Source organism: Crassostrea angulata, chromosome 3 (assembly GCF_025612915.1).
Source record: "Crassostrea angulata isolate pt1a10 chromosome 3, ASM2561291v2, whole genome shotgun sequence".
Lineage (NCBI taxonomy): Eukaryota > Metazoa > Mollusca > Bivalvia > Ostreida > Ostreidae > Magallana > Magallana angulata.
In genome coordinates this window covers 8,168,284-8,174,283 of record NC_069113.1, presented here as the reverse complement: position 1 = coordinate 8,174,283, position 6,000 = coordinate 8,168,284, and the positions used below count along the sequence as shown (strand labels likewise).

General features: G+C 34.1%; 1 long non-coding RNA gene across 1 annotated transcript; it reads right to left on the bottom strand.

Annotated features, from left to right (window-relative positions):
- Positions 1 to 1,679: 1,679 nt before the first annotated feature.
- On the bottom strand, positions 1,680 to 3,274 carry LOC128178590 (uncharacterized). The gene is made up of 2 exons (XR_008242970.1): positions 3,178 to 3,274; positions 1,680 to 2,157 (listed from the first exon to the last, which is right to left on the bottom strand). It is a non-coding gene; the product is annotated as an uncharacterized LOC128178590 (long non-coding RNA).
- Positions 3,275 to 6,000: the final 2,726 nt, after the last annotated feature.

The window sequence follows — 6,000 nt, the reverse complement described above, 5'->3', positions numbered from 1 at the left end:
AATATTAGTTGCATGATTGTGATAATGGAAACATTATTGCTATTAAATACATCTCACGCAGATATCTCCAAATCCAATTACATGTAACAAAATTTCCAAATGAGTTAAAATCGTGCGACTTTTGGAATGCATGAAAACGTTTTCAATAAGTTCCTTAGGATACTTCTCTATTTCATGTATCACGAAACACAGTCATAGTGTTAACCACTCTACTACCCCCTCCCCCTGGTATTCGGCGACCGCAGCTCTGACCTTTCACAAAATTTCACAAATGGTAAATGTAAGCATGACTAAGAAAGGTCTATACCAATAGAGGACCTACAACATAACCACTTGTTTGTGTATTTGTTGATGTTGTTGTCAGAGACAGCTGTTTACCTGACAGGTGTTGGCGGGCGGTTATACATTACATTGTTAATTACAAGAGCCGTAACTGTACATATTTCATGATAATCAGCACCTGACTCACAAGAGCAGTTGACAGGATTGGAACATTTGTGGAAATTAGCTTCCGAATAATGCATATTTTTGGGGAAGTTTTTTTTATTTGGCAAAAACAATCATTTTCATTGGATTAATTATTTCGCCTCTTGCTGACAATTTGTCAGATCATGGTTCCCTGTCCGTTTTATGTTTTAGGCCTAGAGTTTTTGTGATAGGTTTCACGAAGCAGTGGTACTGAACGATTCGGCACACGCCTACTTAATATGTACAAGAAAGAAACAACAACAACGGAAGCGGGTCGTGTAGTGGCCCAGTATAGAATGTTTCTTCTCTCTGTCAGTAATTTAATGCTATTCACGTCCTCTTATTCCTAGAATTGTCAACCATCATAGGGTTATACAATATATAAAACTATCAAACAGGTTAAAAAAGATCTGGTAGAAAATAAATTTGATTGGTACATGAAACAACGTTATTAGGCTACGCGGAATTCGATTAGGTGGCCAACTTCGTTCATATTCTGATTGCCTTTCTTGACAAATGTTTTAGCTTCTTGTATTATTTGTTTATAAGTTTAGTTTATATTCATGGTCAATACATTTAAATTAACGTTCACATTCTGTATACACGTATATTTACAGAATGAACAATTTCCAACTGGGAATTAACTTTTGTATATGTAATGTCCTATTTAAAATTCTAAGAAATAAAATTGCTTATTTGAAACAAGATTTTTTAATATTTATGACCAACCATCAAATTCTATATAAAATTAATATCAAGAACATTCAATGTTTAGATTCTCCAATAATCTGAATAACGTAAACTTGGAAATCTGGAAATCATCTAATCATTTTTATGAGCGTACTTTAGTCTGTATGGTGTGAGGTTTTTCTGTAGTTCACAATTTGTGTGTGGGCTTTGAGGTATCTTGTAGAGCTTGTAAGACGTAAAATAACATTAGCAATTTTTACCAAGATATTAATAAAAATCCGGAATAAAGACATTTAATTAGCTCTCACCTGCATTGCCACCTCTTGTCTTTTTGAAAACGTATTTCGACAGCTGTACTCTGCTACATTTTTGTTAATTGCTTGACAGAATCATCTATTTCTTTTATTGCGTTAATAAATGAAAATTAAAGTACTTTTTAAAAGTGCTTGAATACGATTATTGCTAATACATGTATGAGCAGTTCAATGGATTTTAACTAGGTGTTCGAAACATTGAACGTGTATCTCATATCGCCCTTTATTAAATGATAGGCATATATGTGTAGCAAGAATTGCATATATAGAATCATACTATATTGGAAATAAAATTAAAAAGTGTTATGTCACCTGTATTAATCTTATTGCATTGCAATCCATATCTTGAGAATTAATTCACAGCTACATGTTAGAATCAAAACTCAAAAATGTCCGTTAGAATCACACAATTTTAAATTTATATCAAGTTTTTGCAAAAAAGACAACCAAGATTTACTGGAGCGGTGCTTTACTCCAGCGTGATGCAGCTGACGAGTCGTCCATATGCCTTCTGTAGACAGTCTATCTCACACTGCAGCAGGGCAGCCCGCACCCTGGAGCAGCCAGCCTTACACACGTTGAGTTGGCCATCAACGTTCTGGAGACAGCCATACTGGATGTCAAAGTCGTTACATACGGCGCTGACTGCGACCAAGACAGCTGCCGCAACGAGGAATAATCGAAACTGAAATATGAATAAATTGTTGTTATAAACCATTTGTAATAATTATTGTTATGGAAAAAAAAATGCCAAAATGTATTTTGTATGCAGTATATACCAGATGAATACAATAAAAGAGGATCAATTAAAAAACCAATGTCACTCCATTCTTGATATTCTTGAGGACCTGTCAAACCAGATTGTGTCCTCACAGATGTACATGTATAACGGTGTATTTAAATTTTTGGAATAATCGTAGGATCGAAGGAAAATGCAGAAAATTGTGCATTTTTATTCTCAATTTTCATAAGATAAAGTCGCGGCGTCCTGACGGCGACCGCAGCGTTTAATTGAGCCTTCCACGGCATGTTATTGCGTTCCCTCTTAGTTCTACACGTAACTTGTTATTGGCTGCGCTGGCTGCCGCTGAGTGTTCATCACGTAGGACTCTAATCCCTACCTAATTTAAATCCTAAAGGACCTTGATAAATTCACTGTGCATACGCTGACGACGACCAATGCGTTCATGTGCGTCGATTAAGTGGGCCAACGGAGCTCTTTTAACGCTGTTGGAAATCTTTCCCGCGCAGCTTCGGTGACTTTACATCGTGTATACTCCGTGTATGGAACGTACATTGTAGAGTCAGGATGCGTACTAAGTGCATGCTCAGAATGTTCGCCTTCATAGCTTTCTGTGCGGCCTCTATGTTGATGCCGCTGTATTGTTGCGGCGCTGTTAGATGCCGCGGCGTTCTGTATTTTCTAAGGATCGCCTTGAGTACGCATCCCTGGTGTGACAAGGGTTTAAAAAATGTGAAATTTTCAAGGATCCTCCAATCTAAGATTTAGTCAAAGTGGTTGTTTATTTGGAAAAAACGAAGAATGGATATGAAATATTATCTTAATCCTATTGAATTATCACGCATCTATTAGTTAATCCCTTTAGACTCCAAGGTAAGATAAGTATCCAAAGAGACTGCGTCCCTAAATACGCAAGTTATGTAATATGACAATATCATTTAGTACTTTTCATTTCAAACTTACCATTCTGATTTCAGAAACCTACTCCCTCAACAGATACGTCAAAAGTGGTTTTAAACGGATAAATACTAAATGAAGAATTAGTCCAGTATCAGTGGCACGTGTTACGTACTTACAGATAACGATAACGACCTTATGGGCGAAATTGTATGAAAACGCAGTTTGCAATCAATTGTAAAATCTGTAGCATATGTTGCACACAGAATATGTTCCAGTTTAGATAAAATTGGATAACTGAATGGCTATCTCAAGGCTGATTTTTTGTTGATTAATTGATTTCATTTTACTACCAGACATGATAATTACATGTATGATATTCATATAATCATTATAATAAAAATGTTCTCGGTATAATCAACATGACATTATACAAACTTTATAAATCTAACATTTATTCGATTATTTTAATGTTCTTACAGTTTTTCAAATATTACACTATCTAATCGATTCATTATCTTTCAGTACATCAAGTTTAGATTCAAAGCACGTGTAGGCTTAATATAAAAGTAATGAATATTATAGTACACTCACATGTTTGCCCCACTTTTATCAAGAGACTACACAACTGCTAGGGGTTTACTAGTAAGATACCCGTGACATTTACTAAGACGCTGTGGTATTCACATGCATTGTTGGAGTAAAATAATCATGTTGATAAATTCAAAATCAAGTGTAAAAAGTAAAATAATCTTTATTCCAAAATGAAATATTTACATTTTTCAGTGTCTTTGTGCGTAATAATACCACGGAATCGATTTTGTAATTTATACAGTAAAACACGGTTATAGCGAAAACGCTTATAATGAATTGACGCTTACAGCGAGTGGTTTTCATTCCCCGAGACTTTATTACATTTTGTATACTTGACGGATATAACGAATTACGCTTATAACGAAGTAAAATCATCCGTCCCTGACACTGCGTTATAGGCGTGATTTACTGTAGTCCAATACATTTCATCAATTAAAAAAAGATGGGGGAATAAGATGGCGCAAATGCCCATTCGGTTTAGTAGTGAAATACAATTTTAAATTTATTTTTCCCTAATTAAATCTATTCAAATATATTATAATAGAACTTTGCAATAGCAAAATTTCTAACTATAGTCAGTTTTTAATATATTTAACAAAAAAAAAAATAAGAAAAAAAAATGTTGACAGAAATTTTGGTGGTATCGAACCCGTAACATAAAAACCCTCGATATATACGGTTAGCATATGCCAGGTACTCTAACCACTGAGCCATTTCAGACATAACAAAGGCGGCTTTTTAAATATTATGTGTGACTAAGGTCAAGAATTACCGGACTTGTATTATTTTTTCAATACGTTCAGTTGTTGGGATACAAAATGATATTTTTAATGTATAGTGGGTCATCTCTCCACGTTTTTGTTGATTGAAATCGGTTTGTTTTCCATTAGACCTTAATTAGGCTATGAGAAAAATATGGAGCACAGACCCACTCTATAAAAGAAAATGCCTTGAAGTTCTAAAAAATGACAATATTTGCAGGTTTTGATACGTATACGCCTGTTTGAGTCAACATATTCCAAGTATTGAACATACCTACAGCTTACAAATCAATGATTCGTTAAATATATATTGTTTTAAATGATTTTAAAAAATACCATCAGATTTGTTGATACTTTAATTTTTTAGTAGCCTGTCCGACCGCGTATGGGCATTTTACACGCCTTATCCACCCATCTTCTTTCATATTAAATCGTACAATTGTTGAAAATCATGTGAATATAAGTAATAAGGAATAATTCTTTGAATATTATGAGGTGATCAATTACGATCGGGTGTGATCAAATCTATCATGGATTTTATCACTTCCCGACCGTGTTCGATCACCTCATTATATATAATTATATTCAAAGAATTATTCCTTATTTAAATATATTCTATGAATGCGAAGGTGCAACTGTTGATATGGATTCTCTATTCTGGACACTGGTCAGTTTATTTGGACTGTGACAGTTGGTGAAGGATGTTGAGGAAGACAACAGCTGCTGTAACCTTTGACCCTAAACTGTCAGCTATCACATTTCAGCAACATCACAATGGTCATATGATACATGTACAAGAAACATCAATTACGACATTACACTTATTTTTCTATCGATATTTTTGATCTGGAATGTATAAAACAATTATATATGCAGGTTAAATGTTTGTCTGAAAACATTTCTACAAACTCGCTCACTGAACCAATAGTCTACATATTGACAGGTGTTACTGATCACCTGGTCATTGTTTTGGCAAACATTTTTAACTTTATGACAATGTCATGTTGTGAATTTTGTATTTACTGCCACCCGGTAAATTCAAAACTTTTTAAGCATAACTTTACTATTCAAATTCAAATACTTAACAAAACACTTAAAAGTTTGTTGGTCATTCTTCATTCTTAATTTTGCTTATTTTCACTGGTTTATTTTAATATCAAGGAAGATTCTGTAAACATGTTTGACACTGATTTTGGCAATTTTATGGTCTTTTGATCTAGTAATTTTTAATCCATTACAGCCATTTTATTAGCTAAATAGGTGATAATACTTTAAACTGTTTAGCCTTAGGCAAGTCGGTCTTCCTATTTGTGTAATTTCTTACGTAAAATTAAATAAAGCTTTCGGGCAAATTTTGTAATAAATGTTTTGCATCACATGGATAAAATAATGTGTTTTGATTGGATACCTGTTGGTCAGTCGGAATTCGATATGTATACTCGCGCCCAACTTTTGGCTCATTCCATTGCGAGATCAACAAATATACGTATCGACAAGCCTTATTCCGACTTTGTTTGTTATTTGCAGCTTTGCA